Below are 12,661 nucleotides of genomic sequence, written 5' to 3' on the forward strand. Positions count from 1 at the left end.
TGAGCGGCAAGGGCACTGACGCAACTGAGTCCGTCACGGGGTGAATGATGCACTCTGGGCACCATGCCCCCTCCAGAACCAGTGGAGACTGACATCCACTAACTCTGCCCTTAACAGGATGAAGCACTCTAGGCACCATGCCCCCTCCAGAACCAGTGGAGACTGTCATCCACTTGTGAGACTGTGGCTTTGCACTCCCCAGGATTGAACAGTGGGCAACCCACCCACTGTAGAGACTTGAGAGACTGTGGCTTTGCACTCCTCAGGATGGAACAGTGGGCAACCCACCCACTATAGAGACTTGTGAGACTGTGGCTTTGTACTCCCAGGATATGGCAGTGGGCCACCCACCCACTGTGGAGACTTGAGAGACTGTGGCTTTGCACTCCCCAGGATGGAACAGTGGGCAACCCACCCACTGTAGAGACTTGTGAGACTGTGGCTTTGCACTCCCCAGGATATGGCAGTGGGCAACCCACCCACTGTAGAGACTTGAGAGACTGTGGCTTTGCACTCCCCAGGATTGAACAGTGGGCAGACCACCCACTGTAGAGACTTGAGAGACTGTGGCTTTGCACTTCCCAGGATGGAACAGTGGGCATGTGGCCCCCCTCATGGATTTGGCGTCCTGCACTCAAGCGGCTGAGGTGCCCCCCCCTTTCCCTTCCCCTGAGGTGCCTGTTTTCTTGCTCTCTGATGCCCCTGCAGTGTTCTCTCCGTCATGGTCGGGGATCTTGTGTGGGCCTTGCCCATACCGTGTGGTCCCAGTGTTCCACGGACTATCTTAGTGCACTACCTGGACTACTATGCTTGGTATATATTTTGTACATGGTGTATATATATATTTCTGCCTACTTGTTTTTAATATATTACAATGGTTACACAAATTTTCTATTGACTTTGCATTCTTCTGGTGGGAATGGGGGGTGTTACTGTGATGTATAGATTTGCATTTGTGTGTGTTGTAGTGGGTGAGGGTGGGGGTGTTGCGTGTGTGTCCCCCTGTTTTTTCCCTCCCCCTCCCCTGTGTCATAGGTGCAGTACTCACCGTGGTCTTCGCCGCCGGCGTTCGTGCTCCTGGTAGAGGAGCAGGAAGACTATCGCAGGGAGAATTTGGAGTTCCGGGTCCATGGTGTCCTCGTTCCTCGTGGGGTGTGTAGAGGTGAGCGTTTTCCCTTCGAAATTCCTGTTTCCGCCGTGATTTTATCCACTTTGAATCCGCCCCGGAAAAGGTGGCGGATTGGTAGGTTGTGATACTGTGGGTGGTACATTGTCTCCCGCCTGTCTGTTGGCGGTGACCGCCGCGCTGTTTGTTTGTACCGCCGTGGCGTTCGGAGTGTTAAAGTGGCTGTCTTTGTTGGCGGTTTCCGCCATGGTCGTAATTGCACTTTTTTTTACCACCGGCCTGTTGGCGGTTTTACAGCCGCTTTAACACCGTCCGCCAGGGTTGTAATGACCACCTATGTCTGCTACACTTTAACTTTCTACATCGCTTGTATTACACGCCGCATAGCCTTCAGAGGATGGGTATTCGGTCTGATGATCGCTGATATAGATGTGCGGCGCGGGGAGCGGATTTTCTGCACTTGGCATGGGGCTGTAGGGCGCTGGTGAGCTTTTGGGTGGATGTGCTGAATGCGCTGGAAGAGATGGTTGGGCTCACATTACCGAGATCTCATGTGTTCGCTCCTTTGGGTTATATTAAGGAGATTTCCCCTGAGAACAGGAGACTGGTGGGGTTGTTCTTCATGTTGGCGTAATGCAAATTTGCAACGTGCTGGTGTGGAGTGCTGATCCCTCGTCGCCGGCAATGGCTGCCAGGTGCTATGTACTGTCAGGAGCAGTTGGCGGCCTATTGGGAGTTGATGCCGCTTAATGCTCTTCCAAGGGATGTGTGGTCCCCTTTGCGAACCTTCCTTGAACACGGGTAGCAGCACGCCGCGTAGTTGACTGGTGTTTGGCGTTGCTTGCTTCGGTGGCCCCCTCCCCCTCCCTTCCTCTCCACCCTCTCCCTCTCCCTCTCTGTTGCCAAGCGATTACTCATGATTGATCCGGTTTGGCTGTGATAGATGCGAGGAATTCTTCCTACTTTCTTTCTTTTCTTTCTTTCCTCTCTGCCTATTTGTAAGGAAATGCCTCCTTGGCATGGTTACCCCCTGACTTTTTGCCTTTGCTGATGCCAAGTTATAATTTGAAAGTGTGCTGAGGCCTGCTAACCAGGCCCCAGCACCAGTGTTCTTTCCCTAAACTGTACCTTTGTCTCCACAATTGGCACACCCTGGCACCCAGGTAAGTCCCTTGTAACTGGTACCCCTGGTACCAAGGGGCCTGGTGCCAGGGAAGGTCTCTAAGGGCTGCAGGATGTCTTATGCCACCCTGGGGACCCCTCACTCAGCACATGCACACTGCTTGCCAGCTTGTGTGTGCTGGTGGGGAGAAAATGACTAAGTCGACTTGGCACTCCCCTCAGGGTGCCATGCCAACCTCACACTGCCTATGGCATAGATAAGTCACCCCTCTAGCAGGCCTTACAGCCCTAAGGCAGGGTGCACTGTACCACAGGTGAGGGCATAGGTGCATGAGCACTATGCCCCTACAGTGTCTAAGCAAAACCTTAGACATTGCAAGTGCAGGGTGGCCATAAGAGTATATGGTCTGGGAGTCTGTCAAACACGAACTCCACAGCACCATAATGGCTACACTGAAAACTGGGAAGTTTGGTATCAAACATCTCAGCACAGTAAATGCACACTGATGCCAGTGTACATTTTATTGTGAAATACACACAGAGGGCATCTTAGAGATGCCCCTGAAAACATACCCGACTTCCAGTGTGGGCTGACTAGTTTTACCAGCCTGCCACACACCAGACATGTTGCTGGCCGCATGGGGAGAGTGCCTTTGTCCCTCTGTGGCTAGTAACAAAGCCTGTACTGGGTGGAGGTGCTTCTCACCTCCCCCTGCAGGAACTGTAACACCTGATGGTGAGCCTCAAAGGCTCACCCCCTTTGTTACAGCGCCACAGGGCATCCCAGCTAGTGGATGGAGGATTCCCCCAATAGGATTAGGGATGTGCCCCCTTCCCCTCAGGGAGGAGGCACAAAGAGGGTGTAGCCACCCTCTGGGCTTGTAGCCATTGGCTACTAACCCCCCCCAGACCTAAACACCCCCCTAAATTGAGTATTTAGGGGCCCCCAGAACCTAGGAAAATAGATTCCTGCAACCTGAAGACAAAGAAGGACTGCTGACCTGAAGCCCTGCAGAGAAGATGGAGACACCAACTGCTTTGGCCCCAGCCCTACCGGCCTGTCTCCCCAGTTTGAGAAAAAGTGCAACAGCGACGCGTCCCCCAGGGTCCAGCGACCTCTGAAGCCTCAGGGGACTACCCTGCATCTAAAAGGACCAATAACTCCAGAGAACAGCGGCCATGTTCCACAAAGACTGAAACTTGCAACAAAGAAACAACTTTTAAAGGACTCCACTTTTCCCGCCGGAAGCGTGAGACTTTCCACTCTGCACCCGACGCCCCCGGCTCGACCTGCGGAGAAACAACACTACAGGGAGGACTCTCCGGTAACTGCGAGCCCGTGAGTAGCCAGAGTTGACCTCCCTGAGCGCCCACAGTGACGCCTGCAGAGGAAATCCAGAGGCTCCCCTTTACCGCGACTGCCTGCTTCAAAGAACCTGATGCCTGGTAAAGGCACTGCACCCGCAGCCCCCAGGTCCTGAAGGATCCGACCTCCAGTGCAGCAGCGACCCCCACTTGGCCCTCTCCCTTGCCTAGGTGGTGGCTACCCCATGCCACTGGATTCAAGCTAGCCTGGCTGATGAGGGGTGATACCCCGAAACCGGTCCCAGGATGCTTGTTTCCGGTCCAGTGAGGACCTGGCTTGGCAGTTCGAGCTGGACTGTTCCCATGAGGAACAGGGTCAAGACTGATTTGCATATGGCTGGGTCCAAACTGGGGTGGCATGGTGAGCAAAAAACGATGGATTAAACCCAGATCTGTGATTGGGGGTGAGTGTCTGACAATGTTCAGCATTCCGTCCATCACTTGTTGTTTTTGCTTTGTCGCCCTAAGTGGGAAGGGTATATCCAGACGTGGGTCCCGTGCTTCCCATGCCACTGGGTTCAAGCTAGCCTGGCTGATGAGGGGTGATACCCCGAAACCGGTCCCAGGATGCTTGTTTCCGGTCCAGTGAGGACCTGGCTTGGCAGTTCGGGCTGGACTGTTCCCATGAGGAACAGGGTCAAGACTGATTTGCATATGGCTGGGTCCAAACTGGGGTGGCATGGTGAGCAAAAAAACGATGGATTAAACCCAGATCTGTGACTGGGGGTGAGTGTCTGACAATGTTCAGCATTCCGTCCATCACTTGTTGTTTTTGCTTTGTCGCCCTAAGTGGGAAGGGTATACCCAGACGTGGGTCCCGTGCTTCCCATGCCACTGGATTCAAGCTAGCCTGGCTGATGAGGGGTGATACCCCGAAACCGGTCCCAGGATGCTTGTTTCCGGTCCAGTGAGGACCTGGCTTGGCAGTTCGGGCTGGACTGTTCCCATGAGGAACAGGGTCAAGACTGATTTGCATATGGCTGGGTCCAAACTGGGGTGGCATGGTGAGCAAAAAAACGATGGATTAAACCCAGATCTGTGACTGGGGGTGAGTGTCTGACAATGTTCAGCATTCCGTCCATCACTTGTTGTTTTTGCTTTGCCCCCCCCTTGCCTGCCTGCTTCGCTGAAGAGACCCCTGGGTCTTCCATTGAAACCAATTGCAAACCTGACGCCTATTTGCACTCTGCACCCGGCCGTTGCTGAGGGTGTACTTTTTCTGCTGACTTGTGTCCCGTCCCCCCCGGTGCCCTACAAAACCCCCCTGGTATGCCCTCCGAAGTCGCGGGTACTTACCTGCTGGCAGAGTGGAACCGGGGCACCTCCTTCTCCATTGAAGCCTATGCGTTTTGAGCACCACTTTGACCTCTGCACCTGACCGGCCCTGAGCTGCTGGTGTGGTAACTTTGGGGTGGCCCTGAACCCCCAACGGTGGGCTACCTTGTACCCAACTTTGAAGCCTGTAGGTGGTTTACTCACCTGCAAAACTAACCAATACTTACTTCCCCCAGGAACTGTTGAAAATTGCACAGTCTATTTTTAAAATAGCTTATTGCCATTTTTGCTAAAACTGTACATTATATTGTGGTGATTCAAAGTTCCTAAGACACCTGAGTGAAATACTTTTCATTTGAAGTATTACTTCTAAATCTTGAACTTGTGGTTCTTAAAATAAACTAATAAAATATTTTTTTCTATATAAAAACCTATTGGCCTGGAATTGTCTTTGAGTGTGTGTGTTCCTCATTTATTGCCTGTGTGTGTACAACAAATGCTTAACACTACCCTCTGATAAGCCTACTGCTCGACCACACTACCACAAAATAGAGCATTAGAATTATCTCTTTTTGCCACTATCTTACCTCTAAGGGGAACCCTTGGACTCTGTGCATGCTATTTCTTACTTTGAAATAGTACATACAGAGCCAACTTCCTACACTATTCTTTTTTATTTCTTTGTTTTCCAATGCGGATGGGGTATGAACACTTGGGCTAGTTGTCCCTTTTTCGCTTACATTATGTTGGTACAGCTAAGGTATTGCTGGCTTTACTTGTTTTCTGGCAGGCTATGTCTGCTCCTCCGATTTTACTATTAATATATTCTTCTGACTTGGCTTTTGGACATTTTGCCAGATGCATCGATGTTGTTTCTTGTATTGTGTTATACTTTTTTGAAAATGCAATAAAAAAGAAATAAAAAAAATATATAGTTCATAAATATTTCATTTTATTCTGGGAGTCCGAGTCAAAGACATATACCATGGGTGCACTTTTGTGACTTTGTTTAGGAATAGGGTCCCTAATTAGGTCTGGCATTAACAAAGACATTTTATTTTTATGAAACTTCTATTTCTCTATCTATAGTCTGGCTTTACTGTGAGTGATTGCATTCGCTCTTCCACAAGAAGCATATTGGCACACAAAGTAGTTATGCTCAGTGCCAGGAACTATTGTGGCAATCAGTGCCATAACGAAACTGGAGGAGGCCGCCCTGCAAAGAACATGAAGGGTCCCCCCTTTCAGACTCACCAAGGGTAGGTACTGGGCTGAGGGGGCCCCTTCAAGGGGGTCTGCGGGGCCTTTGTTACACCACTGGTGGCAATGTGTGCTTTTTGAGCATTTATTTACAGCGCTCACCCTAGTAATTAAGGCTTGTCATTAATGAACCATAAATACATGTTCGAACAGCATTAACAAATGGACACACATATTAACTCAACTGCAGACTGTTCCCTTCTCTGTAAAGTGGCAGCCAAAGGGTTTTTGCTGCAGGGGATTGGGCCTACTTGTCCCGAGGACAAAATTAACATGAAAACCTGTTGCCCTTGACCCCAAACAATATGTCTTGGGCAATAGGAATTCTACATCCCTAATACCATACACCCTCACCCAGCAAACAGGTCTGTGGAGGATATAGTTGATCTGGAGGTGATAGAGATCTCCTCAATGGTGAATGCTGCAGAAATAGGTGCTGGCGAGGACATATTGTCCATGGAGCCCTCCTTAGCGGGGCCAGTTCAGGCACAACCATAAGCCTCTCTAAGAACATTAGGTGTGGCACGCCAGTGGACAACCAGGCAACAGGGCCTAGGAAGCAGGAAATACCAGTAGAAGCAATGATAGACCAGCCACCTCCTTTCAACTAGACATGCATTTTGAACAGGGTCTTGTGCGATCCAGTCAGATGTGCTCGACCCAATCAGAAGAAACAAGGGTGGGGCTCTGGCACTCAACCAACATACTCTTACGAGAGCACAGAAAGGAAGTCCATCGCAGTAAAGCTGGATGGGGGCAGTACCTAGTCCAGTACACATAGAAGTTCATTCACCTAGGACTGCGGCAGCAGCATGCAGGGAAAGCCCAGGCTTCCTCATAAACACCATCAATGCATCTATCCTAGCGGCTGTCAAAGCTTTTACCTGGCAATCGCATAAGCGTGAGATTCAAGTGGAACTAACGCATATGCTTGGTCAAAGTTTGCTTATGATTGACAGGATAGTTGATTTGCTGAGCACAAAGCTACACAACTGGGTTAACAAATAGAACAAAAGGAGCACTGCAGGCAGCTGTTCAAACAGCACAATATTAGACAAACTATATACTTGCCACTTTGATAAACTTTTGTAAAACCACCAATGAAAAGGGCCTGGGAAGTGGCGGCATAGAGGTCAAAAGTAATTCGGGGGCAAAAATTGCCACATCTCAAACTGAAAACGTAGGAACTCTCACAACAAATGAGACTAGTGATGAGGGAACGGGGATTAACAATCCACTTGAAAATGAAGAGCAATTAAGACTGATGATCGTTCTGGAAGAATCCCCTATACAAGCCCATGCAACAGCGCAGGTATCCGAAGACCCCAATTGTACGGCAGGCGGCCACAATGCCCAAAACAACCACCAAACACAGCTATTGTGACGTCAGAAAAAAAAGATAAGGAAATCACTGAAGAAAAATACTAAAAGAAAGAACAGAATGAGCCCTAACAGACAAAAAGAAAGCTCCATCCCTCAATTTTTGCAATCGAGCACAGCAACCTTGGAACAGGGGCCAATTCCTCACAAGTAGAAACTTACCTGAAATTCAGACAAAAATCCATGCCCATAATGTGGGCAGTACCTCGTCACAATCCAAACTTGTGGCTGAAATGGCAGAAGGACTAGCTACATCAAAATGCCCAAACCACCCAAATAGCACCTAACTGGAAACGGCATGGGGGAAACTAGCCATAACACCCAGTCACCATCAAGGTCAGCGCAAAATGCCGAAACAACATCCTAAACAATTACAAGAGCAACCCAGAATGTCCATGTGAACCTGGGTATAATTATCACAAAATATATATCAACATGAAACTCATCTAGACCTGACTCTCCTTCGATAAATAGCCTCTGGAGACAAGCATCACTTTGGCACTAGCCCCAGGGCAGCAGGCAATTAGAAACAGCTGTGGACAAGTTCAAGAGAAAGATATTATACTTTGGGATCGTTTAGATTAGGTAATATAAACAATAAATGAATGGAAATTGGAACATACATATAAGTGAGGTGAATGTAATCTATTAGAAATAAATACGGAGCGGAAATAAAAAAGGGGGGAAAAAAGAGGAAGCTCGAATGGAGAATCGAACCTAGTATCTCAGCCTTAATAGGTAATGGAAATGGCACAGAGCCTTCCTGAAGGTGATCAAATCAGCTTCCAAAAATAAGGGGTAAATGTCATCTGGAGAAATGGGTCGCTAACGCCATTAGTGTGGAAGAATTAAAGATATAGTTCAGGAACTGCAAGTGAATTATATTGAATTTAAATACTTCATGAGAGAAAGAATATATAAAAATATCAAAATAGATAAAAAAGGGAATGCTAGGTCAAAACAGAGACTGAACCTGGCATCTAGGCCTTGGTAGGTAATAGATGTGTCACACAGCCACCAAGGAGATGATTGAAAATACTTCCCAATAATGTTACGAGTGTCGTCCCAGCTCTAGAGGGTGCTGTAAAGAGACTGTAGCCTAGGAATCACCTTGAACACTCATCTAGAGTCTCTTTCTAACTCCCGTTTGTTTCCATTTTCGCTATGGTGTGCTTTTGTAGAATTACATTTTCTTCCTGGGACTGGAAATCCCATAATGCACAGCCTGGTAGTCAGGAAAGCCTGGATTCTGCTATACATTGTTTTCTATGGGAGAAGTCCAGTTTCTCCTTTGTACTGGATTCTCTCCTCCAGGACTTGCGAGTGTCTGAAACTACACACACCTGAGACCTCTCCCTTGCAGCCCAGTCATGTGATTCCACCTGGGTTTGCTGCAGCCTGGAACTGCTTATACGCAGCCATTTCCTCAAGATCCTCGTTGTGCATTGGAGTTTCAATTCCTTTGTGTTCCGGACACCTTGGCGGATGGTGTCCCAGTCTTGTTCCTGTTCTGTTTCAGCCTGAACCTGCTTTCTGTTTCTCAAACCTGTTCCTGCTTGTTCCAGCCAGATTCAGCTTCTTGTTTCTTAGCCTTGTTCCTGTTTGTTTCTGCCAGAGCCTGCTCCCTGTTTCTCAGCCCTGTTCCTGCCTTGTTTCTGCCTGAACTTGCTATGTTTCCCAGCCCAGTTCCTGCTTGTTCCAGCTCCCTGTCTTCCAGTCCTGTTCTTGCTTGTTCCAGCCAGAGCCTGCTCTCTGTTTCCCCATTCCTGTTTCTGCTTATTCCAGCTAGAGCTTGCTCTCTGTTTTCCAGTCCTGTTCCTGCCTTTGCTTCAGCCTGAGCTTGTTCCCTGTTCCTGCCTTTGCCTCCTAGTTGGTTCCTTCTGTTTTCGTTTCCTCTTGGGTTATCATGTCTGGTAAGTGTACTAGCAGTCTTCACCTGTGTATAAGTGTTTTCCTTTGTAGTGGGGTTGGCTCCCGGTTACAGGCGGCAGTTCCAGCCCCCATCCTTTGTCTAGTGTTGTATGTAGTCTTTAGTGCCTTACAGTGATAGTGTGTTATTGCTGTTTTCCAGGAATTGCCACTGTGTTTCCAGCAGGACCCACAAGGGCTTGTCTTATGTATGTAAGTACAATCCTTGTTTGTGCTCTAACGGTCCAGAGACAGAATCACTTCTGCTGCCTCCTTTCTATGGTGCTTGCGGGGTGACTATCTCTAAAAGTAATCTGCACATAGGCATTGACGTTCCCTGTTGCTGTGGGAAGTTCTGAGCCCTACCCTGTGTACAACCTTAGTGGTAAACCCAGTGTTTCTGTCCATTAGTAATCTGTTCCCTGTTTGTTCACACTAAGAATGCTCTGATTTTCCTTTCCAGTTTCCTGTGCCTTTCCATAGCTGTCCTTTCCTGTGTATGCCTTTAGCTGGTCTTCTTCCTCAGTACACTACCTCTTTGGGAGAATCTGTGACCTCAAGGGGTGTCCCTACCAGAGTCCTGACCAGACCCACCCGAATCCGTGACAAATAATGGTGAAAAATCAGAAAAAAGGCGAAGGAGTTGCTTTACCACTGATTCGGGAGCGTTACAAACATCATTGGAGTGGATATTGTTCACTCAGCCAAAATGATCTGTATTTGTGGGATAGGAATTTGTTCACTCAACCCAAATAAATGTAACAGAGTATCTACGAAGTGCTAGATATGGGGCATAAACAATGAGGGAATTAAAAAAAAAGGTACAGACAGGAATTAATGAGGAAAAGGACATAAAGAATGAGGGAAATAGTAACCTCGTATATAAATGGTTAGGAGTGGCTCAAGGACATATGTATAAGGAGAAGGGCAAGGAACTTTCTTATTTGGAGATCAGTGCTACATGCAGGGAGGGGCAATCGAAACCTGAAAGGGGTTGTCACTTTAATTAACAGTTTGTACGTAAAAATGCTGACTGTAATATACAATTACACCATAAAATATGTGTAGTGAAATATGTGTTTTTGACCACTGACTTTGTGTTGCACCACTTTGCAACTGGATTAGTTGTCTAGTGTTCACCAATTGCAGACTACATTTTTTTATTCAGTTTAGCTACCTATTGCCTTTAACGTAGCGTTAGACACTGTCATGTTAAACATGCCCCTATTGTTCCACATTGTAAACTGTGCTTATTTTTGTGTTCTTTCTCACCAAAGGCTTTGGTTGATAAGGATGTACTCAGATGGCAGAGAACGGCTTTGTTTTGATTTAGCATCTTGGGACTGTGGCCAAATCCCAATGTGTTATTTTCAAAGCAGACCTAAACTAGCCAGCATGTTTTGAATTGCTAAATGAGGTTTTTTTTCCAGAAAGCCCTTCTCTGGTTCTTTAAGATATAAAAAGATGGCCCTGCTCAGTAGAGGTGAATTTCCGAGACCTCGGTCAGGATTAGACGTCAAATTCCTGACACCTGTCCTGTGAGGGTTGAGATCTCTTTCTTGCAGTTGAACGGGGTCATCTTCTTGCTGGCATACGTAAGATGAAGCATCTGACAGGCCCTACGGTGATGAATGTTTACTACATTATTTGCTTTGCATAATCATAACTACATATATTTGCTGTGTACATTGTAGTTGACAATCATTTTGGTATATTTTCCTTTCATTGCTGTGACTATTTTTAAAAGTGTGCCTTTAACATGCTAACCTCCTTTTTAGGAACCTCGTGAAATAATAATAAATGTCTTCTTTGAACTGAGAAGTGCATTCCAGAGATTTTTGTCAGCTCGGTCATTAGTGAAAGCAAAACAATATGACACATCAGTTCAGAAGTGTAGTATACTTCCTCCATTCTTCAATGGAGTTTAGTCCTTTTCTTATGGAATCACATTTATCAATCCATTTACATTACAGTCTTTATAAATTAAATGCAATGTCTCCTTCTCTGGGTGAATAAATAACCTTTCCAATAACTTGCCATCTAAAATCTTCAAGGGCATGCTGTCGCTCCTGATAGTGTTGGACCATAGGTGCTGTTTCAGTGCAACATCTGATGCTGCTTCTGTGCTGGCTGATCTTGTTCACACTTGTTGGGTCGTCTGTCCAATATAAATCAAATCACAGGGTAACCAAACATAATAAATAACATTGGTCAAGGCACAGTTAGTGTACTGTCTCAAAGTGTATTGAATGTCACCATGTACAAAAGGTTTTGTATTAAATGTATATTGACAGGCAACAGAGTTGCCACATTTGTAATGCCCTTTAATTGGTTCTAAACCAAAAAGAAGAGGCAGTGTTAGTGAATCTTTGTGAATTCTCGTATCGACATGAACTAAGTGGTCCCTAAGGTTTTTACCTTTCTTGAAAGAGAAAAGAGGGGTATCTTAAAAAGGGGCCAGGGTTTTCAGTACTGACCAATGTTTTTTGATAATTTTGACAATCTTGACGGTCACCACAGAAGCCACTGGTTGCATTCTCAAGAGCATTCAGAAAGATGGCCCCCCCGGACCATATGGCCTTTCAGGGAATATCTTTAAGGAGACTGGGACTTTTGGGCACATCACATGATCACCTTATTTAATAAATTACTCTAATTGTCTGTGGTTCCGAAGGCTTAGAAAGGCTCAATCTTACATCCGATTAAAAAAAAAAGAGGGCCGCCTTTCGCTTTGAAAATTACAGGATAATAGCCTTGCTGGATGTTGATAGCAAGGCTTTTGCTAAAGTGTTCTTACAAGAGCTCAAATCATGGACAACTGTGAATAATGTCCTACCAGTGTATCAGACCGAGTTCATACCTAACTCTTCTACCATGGACAATGTGATTGCCCTGTCTTAGTAGGGTGCTAAGGCATGGAAAACCCCTTCGCCCTCACTATATGCTTGCTTCATAGACTATAGTGCGGTGTTCGATGGGGTCAACCACAACATTCTCTGGAAAAAAATGGCAGACCTGGGCATATCTAAAAAAACTGTTGCTAGGGATAACAGCCTTAAACACGGACACAGTATGGATTAAGATATCACAATTGCATGACACGGGGAAAATGTACACTGACAGAGGTCTAAAGCAGGGCTGTGTCATTGCCCTTACTTTGTTTAACCTATACACAGCCGGCCTGGGCATGGAACGGCTTTAGGGGAACACATTCCCTTCCAAACT

At 46.9% G+C, this 12,661-nt stretch overlaps 1 protein-coding gene across 2 annotated transcripts in view; it reads left to right on the top strand.

Annotated features, from left to right (window-relative positions):
• The window catches only part of PIGN (phosphatidylinositol glycan anchor biosynthesis class N), a 988,499-nt gene that overhangs the window by 24,257 nt on the left and 951,581 nt on the right, over window positions 1-12,661 (top strand). The window contains exon 2 of one of the 2 annotated variants that reach the window (XM_069219500.1): window positions 9,600-9,649. The exons of the other annotated variant lie outside the window; for it this stretch is intronic. The gene's annotated coding sequence lies outside the window, so the exon portion shown is untranslated. The remainder of the gene's footprint in view (window positions 1-9,599; window positions 9,650-12,661) is intronic. 2 annotated transcript variants of the gene reach the window in all.

The sequence above is a fragment of the Pleurodeles waltl genome, chromosome 2_2, assembly GCF_031143425.1.
Source record: "Pleurodeles waltl isolate 20211129_DDA chromosome 2_2, aPleWal1.hap1.20221129, whole genome shotgun sequence".
Classification (NCBI taxonomy): Eukaryota; Metazoa; Chordata; class Amphibia; order Caudata; family Salamandridae; genus Pleurodeles; species Pleurodeles waltl.